The sequence below is a fragment of the Staurois parvus genome, unplaced genomic scaffold (assembly GCF_062004578.1).
Source record: "Staurois parvus isolate SC_StPar_1 unplaced genomic scaffold, SC_StPar_1.0 ptg000540l, whole genome shotgun sequence".
Classification (NCBI taxonomy): Eukaryota; Metazoa; Chordata; class Amphibia; order Anura; family Ranidae; genus Staurois; species Staurois parvus.
In genome coordinates this window covers 1270001-1290555 of record NW_028318336.1, presented here as the reverse complement: position 1 = coordinate 1290555, position 20555 = coordinate 1270001, and the positions used below count along the sequence as shown (strand labels likewise).

Here is a 20555-nt window from a genome sequence, read left to right as displayed (position 1 = left end):
CAGGCTCAGGAAACTAATAGGGGAGACTGTGGGGGGGGGGGGGTACTCCATACAGAAAGTTTTTCTACCGTCACGCATGAAGGTAAAAACCTTCAGCCTTTAGAACCACTTTAATTTGACCTCTTGGCGCCAGATGAACTCAAATGTGTGGCCTAGCGGCGTCTGGGTCTAGACGCCGAGCGGCCGCGTATTTGCATTCTATTAAAAAAAAAACATATGTGCTGAGAGTGCGCACCCTGCACGCTCCCAACACACACGTTCGGTACTCATGGAAAGGTCCCGATCGTAAGATCCTCCTGGCCCTTAAAGGGTTTCAGAAGCTGGGAGGTGGGATTTTAAGGTCATGTGACCGCCGTGATTTGCCGTCATGACAATCACATGATCGGGAAAGATCCAGATCGAAAGAGGAGATCGAGACCTTTCTGCGAGTACCGGACATGTGTGCTGGGAGCGTGCAGGGCGCGCACTCTCAGCACATGTTTTTGTTAATTGCACGCAAATGTGCAGCCACTCGGAGTAAAGGCCCAGACGCCCGGAGGCTGCACATTTGTGTGCGGCTGGCTTGAAGTGGTTAAGCGATGAGCAACTTTAACCTCTTAGATATGTACCTACTAACACCAATGATCTTTTTAGCCATTTGTAAGGATCATTCATCCCAAAGATCACAAACGTATGGGGGGGGGGGGCAATCTTCCCCGTGACCATCGCCCTATGGGGGGGGGGGGCAAATCTTCCCCGTGACCATCGCCCTATGGGGGGGGGGCAAATCTTCCCCGTGACCATCGCCCTATGGGGGGGGCAAATCTTCCCCGTGACCATCGCCCTATGGGGGGGCAAATCTTCCCCGTGACCATCGCCCTATGGGGGGGCAAATCTTCCTCGTGACCATCAACCTATGGGGCAATCTTCCCTGTGACCATCAACCTATGGGGCAATCTTCCCCGTGACCATCAACCTATGGGGCAATCTTCCCCGTGACCATCAACCTATGGGGCAATCTTCCCCGTGACCATCAACCTATGGGGCAATCTTCCCCGTGACCATCAACCTATGGGGCAATCTTCCCCGTGACCAGCAACCTATGGGGCAATCTTCCCCGTGACCAGCAACCTATGGGGCAATCTTCCCCGTGACCATCACCCTTTGGGGCAATCTTCCCCGTGACCATCACCCTTTGGGGCAATCTTCCCCATGACCATCACCCTTTGGGGCAATCTTCCCCATGACCATCACCCTACGGGGCAATCTTTCCCATGACCATCACCCTTTGGGGCAATCTTCCCCATGACCATCACCCTACGGGGCAATCTTTCCCATGACCATCACCCCACGGGGCAATCTTCCCCATGACCATCACCCTACGGGACAATCTTCCCCATGACCATCACCCTACGGGACAATGTTCCCCATGACCATCAACCTTTGGGGCAATGTTCCCCATGACCATCAACCTTTGGGGCAATGTTCCCCATGACCATCAACCTTTGGGGCAATGTTCCCCATGACCATCAACCTTTGGGGCAATGTTCCCCATGACCATCAACCTTTGGGGCAATGTTCCCTATGACCATCAACCTTTGGGGCAATGTTCCCTATGACCATCACCCTACGGGGCAATCTTCCCCATGACCATCACCCTACGGGGCAATCTTCCCCATGACCATCACCCTACGGGGCAATCTTCCCCATGACCATCACCCTACGGGGCAATCTTCCCCATGACCATCACCCTACGGGGCAATCTTCCCCATGACCATCACCCTACGGGGCAATCTTCCCCATGACCATCACCCTACGGGGCAATCTTCCCCATGACCATCACCCTACGGGGCAATCTTCCCCATGACCATCACCCTACGGGGCAATCTTCCCCATGACCATCACCCTACGGGGCAATCTTCCCCATGACCATCACCCCTACGGGGCAATCTTCCCCATGACCATCAACCTTTGGGGCAGTCTTCTCAATGACTACCGATGTAAGGGATATTCTTCCCACTGACCATCAATGTAAGGACAACTACACTGATGCACCCCAAGCTATAGATATGGTAATTATTCGCAGGGGTCCCCAAGACCTTAACTATATTTTAGGGGATCCTCCATGTCAAAAAGTTTGAAAAAGGCTGGTCTAGAAGAGTCTGAAGCAGGGGCGGACTGACCATTTGGAAACTCGGGCACTGCCCGAGGGCCCGGGGTCAGTAGGGGGCCCCATGAGATACCCCTGGTACCTTTTTCATAGGCTTTTTTGAGTTTGGAAAAGGACACAGGGGCCCCATGATCCCCTTTTGCCCGGGGGCCCCATGAGTTGTCAGTCCGCCCCTGGTCTGAAGTCACTTATATTTTTATACCCCATCCATTTACCTAGTATCTATAGCAATCTCTTCTCCAGTACAGAACCCAAATCATGATAAAGCCCAGTTTGTAAAGTCTACATAAAACCTATATTAGGGACTTCAGTTTAGTCACCTTCAAGAGCTCGTTCACAGCACAGCACTGGTGTCCTACACAAAGAGCAGTTGTCCCATATACTACATTGTGGATTTTTGACACAATCGGGTTGATTTACTAAAGGCAAAGTTTAAGCTGAAAGTGAAACGATCTGCAACACCATAAAATGCCCGAATATCTTTATAATAATACAAGTTTATATAGCGATCACATAACTATATTATAGAATATAAAAAGCTCAGTCACTTCTATATTATTGGTTTCCATACACCTAGAGAATGGGATTTATTGGTGGTCTCCCCTATACAGACCACAAATTATAACAAAATCATATATACATTCTGTATATCATATACATATTTTATAGAATGAAGTCTACACTCTTCTCTATGTCTATGGCAGTGTTTCTCAACCTTTTTTCAGTCAAGGCACCCTTTAAAATGATGGTCAGTCCCGAGGCACCCTTTAAAATGATGGCCAGTCCCGAGGCACCCTTTAAAATTAGCGACGGTCCCGAGGCACCCTTTAAAATGATGGCCAGTCCCGAGGCACCCTTTAAAATTAGCGAGGGTCCCGAGGCACCCTTTAAAATTAGCGACGGTTCCGAGGCACCCTTTAAAATTAGCGAGGGTCCCGAGGCACCCTTTAAAATTAGCGAGGGTCCCGAGGCACCCTTTAAAATTAGCGAGGGTCCCGAGGCACCCTTTAAAATTAGCGAGGGTCCCGAGGCACCCTTTAAAATTAGCGAGGGTCCCGAGGCACCCTTTAAAATTAGCGAGGGTCCCGAGGCACCCTTTAAAATTAGCGAGGGTCCCGAGGCACCCTTTAAAATTAGCGAGGGTCCCGAGGCACCCTTTAAAATTAGCGAGGGTCCCGAGGCACCCTTTATAATTAGCGAGGGTCCCGAGGCACCCTTTAAAATTAGCGAGGGTCCCGAGGCACCCTTTAAAATTAGCGAGGGTCCCGAGGCACCCTTTAAAATTAGCGAGGGTCCCGAGGCACCCTTTAAAATTAGCGAGGGTCCCGAGGCACCCTTTAAAATTAGCGAGGGTCCCGAGGCACCCTTTAAAATTAGCGAGGGTCCCGAGGCACCCTTTAAAATTAGCGAGGGTCCCGAGGCACCCTTTAAAATTAGCGAGGGTCCCGAGGCACCCTTTAAAATTAGCGAGGGTCCCGAGGCACCCTTTAAAATTAGCGAGGGTCCCGAGGCACCCTTTAAAATGATGGCCAGTCCCGAGGCACCCTTTAAAATTAGCGACGGTCCCGAGGCACCCTTTAAAATTAGCGAGGGTCCCGAGGCACCCTTTAAAATTAGCGAGGGTCCCGAGGCACCCTTTAAAATTAGCGACGGTCCCGAGGCACCCTTTAAAATTAGCGACGGTCCCGAGGCACCCTTTAAAATTAGCGACGGTCCCGAGGCACCCTTTAAAATTAGCGACGGTCCCGAGGCACCCTTTAAAATTAGCGACGGTCCCGAGGCACCTTTTAAAATGGACAGTCCCGAGGCACCCTTTAAAATGATGGACAGTCCTGAGGCACCCTTTAAAATGATGGACAGTCCCGAGGCACCCTTTAAAATCATGGACAGTCTTGAGGCACCCTTTAAAATCATGGACAGTCTTGAGGCACCCCATTCCAAAATGTGAAAAACTATTCTAATAGTTTTATATAATGCAGCAACATCCACACATGTAGGACACCCAACATTGGAGGCGATTTATTCTTCCAAAGCAAATACACGTTTGCACACTGGTACTGACTAGTATACCAATGTTTCTCTTCTCCCTCAGTTTTTTTCCATCACTGAGCTAATGAAACCCCAACACTGATGGAGAGGGGTGGGGGAGGGTCAAACTAGGATGCTGTGCAGGCAGCGGACATCCTCCTTATCAACTGATGATGTCATTGGTTGTCAGGATGCCGGCGGCTAGAAGGTCATAATGGAGCACAATGAAAACCTGCGGCTTTGTGTAACTAAAAGGCAGGCTTGTGCCACCCGCTGGCTTCTTTGCAAGTTTTGGGCAATTTTTAGACATTTTGCCAAGGCACCTCCTGAAGAAACCTCAAGGCACCCTCTGAAGAAACCTCAAGGCACCCTGGTTGAGAAAGGCTGGTCTATATAATGTCCATATAACTCTAAGTGTATCCATACATACCTCTGCAAAGAGATGTGTGCTTAATTTTGTCTATAGTAATATATGTCTATAGATCTATTTATAAAAGTTCCCACATCTGGGACATACAGTCAGGTCCATAAATATTGGGACATGGACACAATTCTAACATTTTTGGCTCTATACACCACCACAATGGATATGAAATGAAACGAACAAGATGTGCTTTAACTGCAGACTGTCAGCTTTAATTTGAGGGTATTTACATCCAAATCAGGTGAACGGTGTAGGAATTACAACAGTTTGCATATGTGCCTCCCACTTGTTAAGGGACCAAAAGTAATGGGACAGAATAATAATCATAAATCAAACTTTCACTTTTTAATACTTGGTTACAAATCCTTTGCAGTCAATTACAGCCTGAAGTGTGGAACGCATAGACATCACCAGATGCTGGGGTTCATCCCTGGTGATGCTCTGCCAGGCCTCTACTGCAACTGTCTTCAGTTCCTGCTTGTTCTTGGGGCATTTTCCCTTCAGTTTTGTCTTCAGCAAGTGAAATGCTCAATCGGATTCAGGTCAGGTGATTGCATAACATTCCACTTCTTTCCCTTAAAAAAACTCTTTGGTTGGTTTTGCAGTCTGCTTTGGGTCATTGTCCATCTGCACTGTGAAGCGTCCAATGAGTTGTGAAGCATTTGGCTGAATATGAGCAGATAATATTCCCGAAACACTTCACAATTCATCCGGCTGCTTCTGTCAGCAGTCACATCATCAATAAATACAAGAGAACCAGTTCCATTGGCAGCCATACATGCCCACGCCATGACACTACCACCACCATGCTTCACTGATGAGGTGGTATGCTTAGGATCATGAGCAGTTCCTTTCCTTCTCCAAACTCTTCTCTTCCCATCACTCTGGTACAAGTTGATCTTGGTCTCATCTGTCCATAGGATGTTGTTCCAGAACTGTGAAGGCTTTTTTACATGTCGTTTGGCAAACTCTAATCTGGCCTTCCTGTTTTTGAGGCTCACCAATGGTTTCCATCTTGTGGTGAACCCTCTGTATTCACTCTGGTGAAGTCTTCTCTTGATTGGTGACTTTGACACACATACACCTACCTCCTGGAGAGTGTTCTTGATCTGGCCAACTGTTGTGAAGGGTGTTTTCTTCACCAGGGAAAGAATTCTTCGGTCATCCACCACAGTTGTTTTCCGTGGTCTTCCGGGTCTTTTGGTGTTGCTGAGCTCACCGGTGCGTTCCTTCTTTTTAAGAATGTTCCAAACACTTGTTTTGGCCACGCCTAATGTTTTTGCTATCTCTCTGATGGGTTTGTTTTGTTTTTTCAGCCTAATGATGGCTTGCTTCACTGATAGTGACAGCTCTTTGGATCTCATCTTGAGAGTTGACAGCAACAGATTCCAAATGCAAATAGCACACTTGAAATGAACTCTGGACCTTTTATCTGCTCATTGTAATTGGGATAATGAGGGAATAACACACACCTGGCCATGGAACAGCTGAGAAGCCAATTGTCCCATTACTTTTGGTCCCTTAACAAGTGGGAGGCACATATGCAAACTGTTGTAATTCCTACACCGTTCACCTGATTTGGATGTAAATACCTTCAAATTAAAGCTGACAGTCTGCAGTTAAAGCACATCTTGTTCGCTTCATTTCAAATCCATTGTGGTGGTGTATAGAGCCAAAAATGTTAGAATTGTGTCCATGTCCCAATATTTATGGACCTGACTGTACACGCGCTCCCTCCATGAATGGGGTGCGCATACCCACGCACCAAAGGCAATGGAAACAGACCAACTACTTAATCTATAGCTAGGATTTCTATAAACAAAAGTTGGGGATCTTATATTCTAATTTTCCTAAGGCGAGAGATCAATTATACATCGCCTCTTATTATTACAAAGGTCTATATAGAGCGCATATACATCTATAATAGAATATACACAGACTGAAGTCCTTTCTATTTTTAGAAATGATATTTATTAGATATCTCCCCTATACACAGCGCATATAATAAAAACTTGTATATAAAGTCTGCATTGTGCCTATAGATATAGATTATAACATCTACAGCCCCCCCTATGTCTATATGATGTCCATAGAACTCTCTAACTGTATATATATACATAACTATATTATAAAATAAAGTCTACAGTCCCCTCTATGACTATATCATCTCAATCTATATAATCCACGTCTGCAGATCTCTATATAGAGCCTTTACACACATATACATACACACAGATATATAGATAGAAACATATATATATATATATACTCTGAAGGTATTTATTGGATATCGCTCCAATAATGAGCCCATATAACATAATCCTGTCTGTATACTGCCTATATAGTCCGTATTCTTCTATAATTGTATATATAATGTCCATATCCTTCTATAATTGTATATATAATGTCCGTATTCTATAATTGTATATATAATGTCCGTATTCTATAATTGTATATATAATGTCCGTATTCTATAATTGTATATATAATGTCCGTATTCTATAATTGTATATATAATGTCCGTATTCTAGAATTGTATATATAATGTCCGTATTCTTCTATAATTGTATATATAATGTCCATATTCTATAATTGTATATATAATAATAGTGTCCATACAACTATACAATGTAGATATACCTATAATATAGAAAAAAGACTACATGTCCATAGATATTAGTCTCTATGATCCCTGTGTATAGATGATGGAGGTCTCTATGATCCCTGTGTGTAGATGATGGAGGCCTCTATGATCCCTGTGTGTAGATGATGGAGGCCTCTATGATCCCTGTGTGTAGATGATGGAGGCCTCTATGATCCCTGTGTGTAGATGATGGAGGCCTCTATGATCCCTGTGTGTAGATGATGGAGGCCTCTATGATCCCTGTGTGTAGATGATGGAGGCCTCTATGATCCCTGTGTATAGATGATGGAGGCCTCTATGATCCCTGTGTATAGATGATGGAGGCCTCTATGATCCCTGTGTGTAGATGATGGAGGCCTCTATGATCCCTGTGTGTAGATGATGGAGGCCTCTATGATCCCTGTGTATAGATGATAGAGGTCTCTATGATCCCTGTGTGTAGATGATGGAGGCCTCTATGATCCCTGTGTGTAGATGATGGAGGCCTCTATGATCCCTGTGTATAGATGATGGAGGCCTCTATGATCCCTATGTATAGATGATGGAGGCCTCTATGATCCCTGTGTGTAGATGATGGAGGCCTCTATGATCCCTGTGTGTAGATGATGGAGGCCTCTATGATCCCTGTGTATAGATGATAGAGGTCTCTATGATCCCTGTGTATAGATGATGGAGGCCTCTATGATCCCTGTGTATAGATGATAGAGGTCTCTATGATCCCTGTTTATAGATGATGGAGGTCTCTATGATCCGTTTATAGATGATGGAGGTCTCTATGATCCCTGTGTATAGATGATGGAGGTCTCTATGATCCGTTTATAGATGATGGAGGTCTCTATGATCCCTGTGTATAGATGATGGAGGTCTCTATGATCCCTGTGTATAGATGATGGAGGTCTCTATGATCCCTGTGTATAGATGATGGAGGTCTCTATGATCCCTGTGTATAGATATTAGTCTCTATGATCCCTGTGTATAGATGATGGAGGTCTCTATGATCCCTGTGTATAGATGATGGAAGTCTCTAGGACTGTCCCGGTGTACAGAGTTTCCATCTACTTCTAGAATGGTCTGTATGAAGTCTATGATCGAAGGACCCCTCTCTCTCTCTCCTCCTGTCTCTCTCTCTCCTCCTGTCTGTCTCTCTCTCAGTCCTCCTCTCTCTCCTCCTGTCTCTCTGTCAGTCCCCCTGTCTCTCTCTCAGTCCTCCTCTCTCTCCTCCTGTCTCTCTCTCAGTCCTCCTGTCTGTCTCTCTCTCCTCCTGTCTCTCTCTCTCTCCTCCTGTCTGTCTCTCTCTCAGTCCTCCTGTCTGTCTGTCTCTCTCTCAGTCCTCCTCTCTCTCAGTCCTCCTGTCTGTCTCTCTCTCAGTCCTCCTCTCTCCTCCTGTCTCTCTCTCTGGATGGCTCTGTCATGATCTGTCTATAGGGATCCTGTATATACGGTCCTTATATAGAGGGATCTCTCCGGTCCCTGTGTATAGATAGATATATATAGCCGGTATGAGGAGGTGTATGGGGTGTCCGGTCGGTCCCTCCCCTCCCCCGGTCTACCCGCCGCCCCGGACTCGTCTACACAGCAGACAGGCGGTGGGCGGGGCCCGGCGGGGAAGGAGGCGGTGCCTCCCAGCCCTCCGGCGCCCGCCCCCTCCGCTCCAGTCGGTCCTCCTCTACCTGTTCCGGGTGTCTCCGCTCCGCTGTCCTCCGGTGACCCGCCCGCGCCGCTCTCCCCCGGGCTCTGCCTCCTCCGCTCTACAGGCAGGAAAAAAAAAATGGCCGCCCCGCTGAGCACCGGAAATGCCGATCGGCTTCCGCACGAGCTCTAGGCTGCCCCCCATCGACCATGGCGGGTAACGGAGGGACCGACCGGCGCCACCTGCCGGAGGAAACCACAAGCCCCTCCCCCACCTCTGCACAGTTCTGGAGTGTGATGAGGGGGAGGGGCGGTGTGACTGGCTGCCATAGAAACCAGAAACCTGACCCCTCCAAGGAGGATAATACCTTATTCTAGGGGGGAGGGGCATGACATGGGGGTACACAGGTTAATATGGGGGTACAGAATATTAGGGGGTCACAACATGGGGGCAGGATATTGGGGTGCAGGATAGGAGGGGGGTACACCTTGGGAGGCAGAATATGAGGGAGCAGGACATAGGGGTGAAAAACTAGAGGGGGACAAACTATTAGGGGAACATAGCATGGGGGTGCAGATTGAGGGGGAACATAACATGAGGGTACAGAATGAGGGGGAACATAACATGGGGGTACAGAATGAGGGGGAACATATCATGGGGGTACAGAATGAGGGGGGCATGACCTGGGGGTACGGAATGAGAGGGAATATAATATGGGGGTACAGAATGAGAGGGAACATAGCATGGGGGTACAGAATGAGGGGGGGCATAACATGGGGGTACAGAATGAGGGGGAACATAACATGGGGGTACAGAATGATGCGGGGGTGACATGGCGGTACAGAATGAGGGGGATATAACAAGGGGGTACAGAATGAGGGGGGCATAACATGGGGTATAGAATGAGGGGGGCATGTCATGGGGGTACAGAATAAGGGGGTCATGACATGAGGGTAGAGAATGAGGGGGACATAGCATGGGGGTATAGAAAGGGGGATATAACATGGGGGTACAGAATGAGGGGGGCATGACATGGCGGAACAGAATGAGGGAACATTACATGGAGGTACTGAATGAGGGGGAACATAACATGGGGGTACAGAATGAGGGGGGGCATAACATAAGGGTACAAAATGAGGGGCATAACATGGGAGTACAGAATGAGGGGGGCATAACACGGGAGTACAGAATGAGGGGGGCATAACACGGGAGTACAGAATGAAGGGGGGGCATGATGTAAGGGTACAGAAGGAGGGGGGACATAACATGGGAGTACAGAATGAGAGGGGCAAAACATGAAGGTACAGAATGAGGGAGACATAACATAAGGGTACAGAATGAGGGGGGGGGGGTCATAACATGGAGGTATAGAAAGAGGAGGGCATGACAAAGGGTACAGAATGAGGGGGGACATAACATAGGGGTACAAAATGAGGGGGGGCATGATGTAGGGGTACAGAATGAGGGGGGACATAAGATGGGGGTATAGAATGAGGAGGGCATGACATAAGGGTACAGAATGAGGGGGGCATGACTTGAGAGTACAGAATGAGGGGGGCATGACATGGGAGGTAGAATATGAGGGGGAATGACATAAGGGTACAGAATGGGGGGGACATAGCATGGGGGTACAGAATGAGGGGGAACATAGCATGGGGGTACAGAATGAGGGGGAACATAACATGGGGGTACAGAATGATGCAGGGGTGACATGGCGGTACAGAATGAGGGGGATATAACAAGGGGGTACAGAATGAGGGGGGTATAACATGGGGTATAGAATGAGGGGGGCATGTCATGGGGGTACAGAATAAGGGGGTCATGACATGAGAGTAGAGAATGAGGGGGACATAGCATGGGGGTATAGAAAGGGGGATTTAACATGGGAGTACATGAGGGGGGCATGACATGGGGGTACAGAATAAGGGGGGCATAACATGAGGGTAGAGAATGAGGGGGACATAACATGGGGGTACAGAAGGAGGGAGCATGACATGGGGTACAGAATGAGGGGGGGGCATGACATGAGGGTAGAGAATGAGGGGGACATAGCATGGGGGTATAGAAAGGGGGATATAACATGGGGGTACAGAATGAGGGGGACATTACATGGAGGTACTGAATGAGGGGTAACATAACATGGGGGTACAGAATGAGGGGGGGGATGACATGGCGGAACAGAATGAGGGGAACATTACATGGAGGTACTGAATGAGGGGGAACATAACATGGGGGTACAGAATGAGGGGGGCATGATGTAAGGGTACAGAAGGAGGGGGGACATAACATGGGAGTACAGAATGAGGGAGACATAACATAAGGGTACAGAATGAGGGGGGGGGTCATAACATGGAGGTATAGAAAGAGGAGGGCATGACAAAGGATACAGAATGAGGGGGGACATAACATGGGGGTACAAAATGAGGAGGGCATGACATAAGGGTACAGAATGAGGGGGGACATAACAAGCGGGTACAGAATGAGGGGGGCATGATGTAGGGGTACAGAATGAGGGGGGACATAAGATGGGGGTACAGAATGAGGAGGGCATGATATAAGGGTACAGAATGAGGGGGATAACATGGGGGTACATAATGAGGGGGGCATGACGTAGGGGTACAGAATGAGGGGGGACATGACTTGAGAGTGCAGAATGAGGGGGGCATGACATGGGAGGTAGAATATGAGGGGGAATGACATAAGGGTACAGAATGAGGGGGACATAACATGGGGGTACAGCATGAGGAGGGCATAACACGAGGATACAGAATGAGGGGGGACATAACATGGGGTTACAGAATGAGGGGAGACATAACATAAGGGCACAGAATGAGGGGCATAACATGGGTGTGAAGAATGAGGGGACCATAACATGGAGGTACAGAATGTGACAAGTGCATGACATGAGGATACAGAATATGAGGGGGTAATACTGGGGGGGTACATAATATGAGGGGGGATAACATGGTGGTTACAGAATATGAAGTATGCATGATAGGTGGGGACATAATATGGGAGGTGCTTGACATGAGGGGTACAGAACATGAGGGGTACAGAACATGAAGGGAAATATCATTGGGGGTACAGGGTATGAGAAGTAATAATATGGGGTACAGCGTATAATGGGTATATAACGTGCAGAAAACAGAATGAAGAGTACATTACATGGGGGGTACAGGATATAAGGGGTGAACATAAGGGAGGGGCATGGGGTATAAAGGGTACATTGGGTCAGATAATGGGGGGTATATAGAATAGAGGGGGTGCAGAATATAAGACGGAAAATGAGGGCAAGGAATATGAGGGGTACATAACATGGTGAGGGCACAGAGTATAAGAGGTACATAACATGAGGGGGCAGATTATGGGGGGGGGCTTAGATCATGAGTGGGACATCACAGGGGGGGGGGAATATAACATGGGGGGGAGACACATTGTATGAGAGGTACATAACATGGGGAAGGGTGGGAAGGCCATCCCACTACACATCAGTATCTACAGAACAGAAGCAGGTAATAATTGACAGTTTGCTAAGATCCTTGATAATGTATTATTGATCTAATATCATTTTACTTGATAAATCTTTCATTCTGTGAGCCTGTCTGCTGACCATCTCTTTCCACAACTTCCTGGATTCCCAGCATGCTTTGCAGCGTGTTCTTTTTTAAAGTGTTACTAAACCCAGGACCCTGCATTCACTACATCCGGTCTCCCCGGACCCTGCATTCACTACATCCGGTCTCCCCGGACCCTGCATTCACTATATCCGGTCTCCCCGGACCCTGCATTCATTATATCTGGTCTCCTCGGACCCTGCATTCACTATATCTGTTCTCCCCAGACCCTGCATTCACTATATCTGGTCTCCCGGACCCTGCATTCACTATATCCGGTCTCCCCGGACCCTGCATTCACTATATCTGGTCTCCCCGGACCCTGCATTCACTATATCCGGTCTCCCCGGACCCTGCATTCACTATATCTGGTCTCCCCGGACCCTGCATTCACTATATCCGGTCTCCCCAGACCCTGCATTCACTATATCCGGTCTCCCCGGACCCTGCATTCACTATATCTGGTCTCCCAGGACCCTGCATTCACTATATCTGGTCTCCCAGGACCCGGCATTCACTATATCCGGTCTCCCAGGGTCCTGCATTCATTATATCCGCTCTCCCCGGACCCCGCATTCACTATATCCGCTCTCCCCGGACCCTGCATTCACTATATCCGGTCTCCCCGAACCCTGCATTCACTATATCCGGTCTCCCCGGACCCTGCATTCACTATATCCGCTCTCCCCGGACCCTGCATTCACTATATCCTGTCTCCCTGGACCCTGCATTCACTATATCCGGTCTCCCCGGACCCTGCATTCACTATATCTTGTCTCCCCGGACCCTGCATTCACTATATCCGCTCTCCCCGGACCCTGCATTCACTATATCTGGTCTCCCACAGTACACACAACACGGAAATGCAATTATTTCAGTAAATACAAACTGCTAAATACCTTTTTTCAGCAGTAGTTACAGCAGTCTTGTGACTTCTATCAGTGTCCAGCAGAGCTCTGGTTAAAGCTTGTAGGAGGCGTTTTCTGCTCTAGGAGGATGCAGAACCCCTGAACCTCTCTTTGCCCTGTGCTGATCACATCCACTCTCCCAAGAAAAAAAAAACCTCTCTAGCAATACACATCAAACTGAGCATGTGCAGAGTGACTCCACACGATATGTCTTATCAGGAGATAAGAGGGGGACACTGAAAGAAGGGGGGAGGATCAGAGAAGACAGGATCAAACAGCATTTTTACACAATGCAGAGGATTCCAGGTTCCACAGTGAGTATAACAAGCATGCTTTACTGCATATACAGACTGATTGTACTGTTGTGGGTTTAGTAACACTTTAAGGAGTACATGTCCCATGGTACATTGATGCGTGCAAACAGTGATTCCTGTACTGACTCCGCCTCCTGAGACTCCACCTCTCACCACCTCTGTAGTTCAGAAGGCAGGCTCTGTGAAATGTGCCGCCAGGTAGAGGGGAGGGAGGACAGAGGGCACACATCCATTCTCCTCCCCTTCTTGTTGCTGACCCGGAAAGCAACATGTACAGGGGCGGACTGACCATTCGAGCACTCGGGCACTGCCCAAGGGCCCGGGGTCAGTAGGGGGCCCCCTGAAATGCCCCTGGTACCTTTTATAGGCTTTTTTGGGTGTGCTTTGAGTGTGGGCAAGGACACAGGGGCCCCATGATCCCCTATTGCCCGGGGGCCCCATGAGTTGTCAGTCCGCCCCCGAACATGTATGATGTCACTTCCAGGTCCCCGTATCACTTTCCCCGGCTAGCATAGTCCGGCAGGAATGTATGTCAATGTGATCCACATTGCATTACATTCAGTGGAGCCCAGAGGAGACATTGGGGGTCTTTTAGACCCTGCATGTCTCAATAAAGAGAACATGTCACCAAAAAAAAATCACATAGGGGACTTTTTGCCCCGTGTGTTGAAAAAAAAAAGTAAATAAAAAAAAACGTTAAATGCAAAAAATTAAAGTTACACCCAAGCACATAAAATCTCCCCCCAAAACATTTTGAGACCACCCCCACACATATGCACATACAAACATAAACACGTGCTTTGGGGGCGCCCATGCATGAAAACGTCGATTGCGGTACACGTTGCATATGGAAGCGCACGCCGGAGTGACTATACAGTACTGACGTTTGTCACCATTTCACGGGCACACACAAATTTAAATTTTGACATGTTGGGTATCTATGTACTCGGTGCAACTTTATCTTTTCTATTTTACCAAAAATTGGGTCATTTATTGCGTTGGTTTGCCCTAAAATTCACTTTCAGTTGTTTACTGAAATTTAGCGTTTCCGAAACCTTTGCAATAATAATGTGTGATATGAAAAATTTATAACTGCCACTATTTTATTCTTTAGGGCAGTGGTCTCCAAACTGTGGCCCGAGGGCCAGATGCAGCCCTTTGCTTGCTTTTATCTGGCCCTTGGGGCATATTGCCCCTACTGACACCAGTGATGGGCACAATTCCTCCCAATGACACCAACGATGGGGCACAGTTTCTCCCAATGACACCAACAATGGGGCCCACTGACACCAATGATGGAGCATAATTCCCCCTACTGACACAAATGATGGGACTCTATTCCTCCATATGGCACCAATTAGGGGCACAATTCCTCTCAATGACACCAACGGTGGGTCACAATTTCTCCAAATGACACCAACAATGGGACCCAATGACACTGCTGATAGGGCACAATGGGACGCTATTCCTCCATATGACACCAATTATGGGGCACAATTCCCCTCAATGACACCAACAATGGGTCACAATTCCTCCCTATGGCACAATATCTCCCAATGACAACAACAATGGGGCCCACTGACACCAATGATGGGGTATAATTCCCCCTACTGACACAAATGATGGGACTCTATTCCTCCATATGACACCAATTATGGGGAACAATTCCTCCAAATGACACCAGCGATGGGTCACAATTTCTCCAAATGACACCAACAATGGGACCCAATGACACCGCTGATGGGGCACAATTCCTCCCACTAACAACAACGATGGGGCATTGTGTTTGCTCCACTAACATCGGGACCTTTTCTACTCTCAAAGGTCACAGTCCTACCCCCCCAAAGTCTAAAGGACAATAAACTGGCCCTTTGTCTAGAAAGTTTGGAGACCCCTGGTCTAGATCATGGCTGGTGGGAGGGGCCAGCAGGGTGGCTGTACATAGCTTCCAGAAAACATCACAGCACCCTGCCTTAGAACTCCGCTCAAGGGTCTTCAACTCTGGAGCAAGCAGTGGGAGGAGTTATGTAAATAATGACACCAACAATGGGGCCCACTGACACCAATGATGGAGCATAATTCCCCCTACTGACACAAATGATGGGACTCTATTCCTCCATATGACACCAATTAGGTTGAACAATTCCTCCCAATGACACCAACAATGTGGCACAATTCCTCCAACTGACACTAAAGATGGGGCATTGTTTTTGCTCCACTGACATCGGGACCTTTTCTACTCTCAAAGGTCACATTCTGGCCCCCCTAAAGACTGAAGGACAGTAAACTGGCCCTTTGTCTAGGAAGTTTGGAGCCCTCTGCTCTAGGGTGTCAGCTTTCATAAAATATAGAATGTTTTGGGGGTTTTATGTAATCTTCAGGTTTAAAATTATTTTTTAAACGTGTGCAAAAAAACGCAAAAACAGCTCCAGCAGGGAAAGGAAAACATGTATTTATGTATGTGTTATTAAGGGATACATCCACATCATACATCTGTTTTACACAGGGGTCCCCAAACCTTCTACACAAAGGGCCAACTTACACTTTGGGGCGGGGCTAAACGGTGGCCACTCGGAGTAGAAAACTCCCTGGTGTCAGTGGGAGTAAACATTACCCCATCGTTGGTACAAGTGGGAGGCATAGAGTCCCATTGTTGGTATTAGTGGGAGGCATAGAGTCCCATTGTTGGTATTAGTGGGAGGCATAGAGCCCCATTGTTGGTATTAGTGGGAGGCGTAGAGCCCCATTGTTGGCATTAGTGGGAGGCGTAGAGCCCCATCATTGGTATTAGTGGGAGGCAAAGAGCCCCATTGTCGGTACTAGTGGGAGGCATAGAGCCCCATTGTTGGTACTAGTAGGAGGCATAGAGCCCCATTGTTGGTATTAGAGGGAGGCATAGATAATGCGCATTTTTTGGCAGGTCTGCAGTCTCTGGTCATCTCCTGTACTATGTCCGCAGTCTCTGGTCATCTCCTGTACTATGTCCGCAGTCTCTGGTCATCTCCTGTACTGTGTCCGCAGTCTCTGGTCATCTCCTGTACTGTGTCCGCAGTCTCTGGTCATCTCCTGTACTGTGTCCGCAGTCTCTGGTCATCTCCTGTACTGGCCGCAGTCTCTGGTCATCTCCTGTACTATGTCCGCAGTCTCTGGTCATCTCCTGTACTGTGTCCGCAGTCTCTGGTCATCTGTACTATGTCCGCAGTCTCTGGTCATCTCCTGTACTGTGTCCGCAGTCTCTGGTCATCTCCTGTACTATGTCTGCAGTCTCTGGTGATTTCCTTTACTGTGTCTGCAGTCTCTGGTCATTCCCTGTACTGTGTCCGCAGTCTCTGGTCATCTCCTGTACCGTGTCCGCAGTCTCTGGTCATCTCCTGTACTGTGTCCGCAGTCTCTGGTCATCTCCTGTACCGTGTCCGCAGTCTCTGGTCATCTCCTGTACTATGTCTGCAGTCTCTGGTCATCTCCTGTACCGTGTCCGCAGTCTCTGGTCATCTCCTGTACCGTGTCCGCAGTCTCTGGTCATCTCCTGTACTATGTCCGCAGTCTCTGGTCATCTCCTGTACTGTGTCCGCAGTCTCTGGTCATCTCCTGTACTACGTCTGCAGTTCATTGGTTCAGAATTTTTTTTCTTGTTTTCCTCCTCTAAAACCTAGGTGCGTCTTATAGAGTGAAAAATACGGTAAATCCTTGATCCCCAAATTTTTAAAAACTGCTGTGATCTGGAGTTTGGCTTCAATTTGTTAGTGTATTTAAAGCTGCTAATATATCTAACAGCTCTCTCCCCCCCAGATTTCTGATGTTCAAAGGTGTCTCTGTAGCTCCTCCATCCAGACTGGGGGCGCTTTAATACAGGAGGTGTGTTACTGGCCAGATCACCAGGTGAAAACCGAGAAGAAAAAGCCTAATAAAAAGAAAACCAAAGCAGCCGCCACATCGAACGATCGTTAAGCTGCAATATATTACATTTTCGTTTTGTGTTTAACACCGCTTCCATTTTTTTCCTTCCTTTTTTGTCTGCACTGCAGAATGCACGATCGTACAACTCGCGTGAATGAGGCCCTAATGGCAGGAGTAAAGCGTTTAACATAAAGGTAATTTGTGTGTAAGCTTTTCTGGTCCTTTAACCGTAATAAAAATAAAACCGCAGAAATATTATTGTCGGGAGAACGGCCCGCGAGCTTGTCCTTTTATCGACTAAGGATATAAATAAGTCTCGCTTACGGCCGCGGAGATTTTGCGCTGTGCACAAGCCATAAAGCAAGCCATTTACAAAATAGGAACTTGACATTTAAATAGTGCCGATTCCATTATGTGGGCTCACAAATCAGGTTACCTCCTGCCGATATTGCTGTCAGGGAGACAGACATCACAGCTGTAGACGCTACGCTTGTATAATGCGCCCAAACAATGCTGTGACTTTCTCAAATTATTCACGTCTCTGAGAATGATTTCCCTTTTAAAGGGTCCGTCCACCCGAGGCAGATGATTCAATTATAGGTGAACGCTGGGAGGAAGCATCGCCCAGTAGCTTCTTAATGCGGAGCTCCACCCAAAAGAAGAAGTTCCACTTTAAGTATTTGTTACTCGCTCCCCATTAAGGATTGGCAGATTTGGGGAGCGGGGGCAGGTACCCGAATTTGACAGGTACTTGCTCCCACTCTCTCTGCGATCGACAGGTCCCAGAAGACTACGGGGCCATTCACAATGCACAGCGCTTCTCGCACATGCGCAGTGGGCACCCGGCTTTGAAGCCGCAAGCTGTCATAGCTGGGTGCCCACAATGAAGATGTCGGCGTCAGGGAGAAAAGACGGCCGGTGAAACCAGCCATGGTGAGGACACCGCAGGACCGAGGGACAGGTAAGTGTCTGTAATGTAGAAGTCAGCAGCTACAGTTTTTGAAGCTGCTGACTTTTATTTTTTTTTTTCAGCTGGAACTTCGCTTTAAGTATCGTTAAAGTGTTACTTAACCCACAACAGTAAAATCAGTCTGTTTATGCAGTAAAGCATGCTTGTTATATTCACTCACCCAGGACCCTGCATTCACTATATCTGATCTCCCCAGACCTGCATTCACTATATCCGGTCCCCCCGGACCCTGCATTCACTATATCCGCTCTCCCCAGACCTGCATTCACTATATCCGGTCCCCCCGGACCCTGCATTCACTATATCCGGTCCCCCCGGACCCTGCATTCACTATATCCGCTCTCCCCAGACCCTGCATTCACTATATCCGCTCTCCCCAGACCCTGCATTCACTATATCCGCTCTCCCCAGACCCTGCATTCACTATATCCGGTCTCCCCGGACCCTGCATTCACTATATCCGGTCTCCCCGGACCCGCATTCACTATATCCGCTCTCCCCAGACCCTGCATTCACTATATCCGCTCTCCCCGGACCCTGCATTCACTATATCTGGTCTCCTTGGACCCTGCATTCACTATATCTGGTCTCCTTGGACCCTGCATTCACTATATCCACTCTGCCCGGACCCTGCATTCACTATATCCGGTCTCCCCGGACCCGCATTCACTATATCCGCTCTCCCCGGACCCTGCATTCACTATATCCGGTCTCCACGGACCCTGCATCCACTATATCCGGTCTCCTCGGACCCTGCATTCACTATATCCGCTCTCCCCGGACCCTGCATTCACTATATCCACTCTGCCCGGACCCTGCATTCACTATATCCGGTCTCCCCGGACCCTGCATTCACTATATCCGGTCTCCCCAGACCCTGCATTCACTATATCTGGTCTCCCTGGACCCTGCATCCACTATATCTGGTCTCCCCGGACCCTGCATTCACTATATCTGGTCTCCCCGGACCCTGCATTCACTATATCCGGTCTCCCTGGACCCCGCATTCACTATATCTGGTCTCCCCGGACCCTGCATTCACTATATCTGGTCTCCCCGGACCCTGCATTCACTATATCTGGTCTCCCCGGACCCTGCACCAGGGGTGTATTTACCACAAGGCAAACAAGGCACTTGCCTAGGGCGGCATTTTTCAGGGGAGCAGCACCTTTCCCCCAGAAGAAGGAATGAAAGAAGGGACATGCGTGCCACAAGAACCAGGTAGGATCTGAGAGAGGCTGCTTGATGGTCTATGTAGAGCCTGACTCTCATTCCCGGGGATGTCCATAGCTGTGAAGATGAGTGTCTTTCTCTATCTCGCAAGGGGGGGTAGTGGAAGGTTCTCCCAGGTAGGGGGCAGGGGTGTTGTTGGACAATGTCCGGCTCTCTGGGGGGTTGGTGTTGGTCGGTGTCTGTGGGGGCAGACGATTTTTGTGTTGCCTAGGGCAACACAAAACCTAAATACACCACTGCCCTGCATTCACTATATCTGGTCTCCCCGGACCCTGCATTCACTATATCTGGTCTCCCTGGATCCTGCATTCACTATATCTGGTCTCCCTGGACTCGGCATTCACTATATCTGGTCTTCCCGGACCCTGCATTCACTATATCCGGTCTCCCCGGACCCTGCATTCACTATATCTGGTCTCCCCGGACCCTGCATTCACTATATCCGGTCTCCCCGGACCCTGCATTCACTATATCCGGTCTCCCCGGACCCTGCATTCACTATATCTGGTCTCCCCGGACCCTGCATTCACTATATCCGGTCTCCCGGACCCTGCATTCACTATATCTGGTCTCCCCGGACCCTGCATTCACTATATCCGGTCTCCCCGGACCCTGCATTTACTATATCCGGTCTCCCCGGACCCTGCATTCACTATATCTGGTCTCCCCGGACCCTGCATTCACTATATCCGGTCTCCCCGGACCCTGCATTTACTATATCCGGTCTCCCCGGACCCTGCATTC

General features: G+C 48.5%; 1 protein-coding gene across 8 annotated transcripts in view; it reads right to left on the bottom strand.

Moving 5' to 3' along the window:
• The window catches only part of CCDC71 (coiled-coil domain containing 71), a 122840-nt gene that overhangs the window by 7884 nt on the left and 94401 nt on the right, over positions 1-20555 (bottom strand). The window contains exon 1 of one of the 8 annotated variants that reach the window (XM_089690718.1): positions 8916-9059. The exons of the other annotated variants lie outside the window; for them this stretch is intronic. The gene's annotated coding sequence lies outside the window, so the exon portion shown is untranslated. Of the gene's footprint in view, positions 1-8915; positions 9060-20555 lie in introns of those variants that run through there. 8 annotated transcript variants of the gene reach the window in all.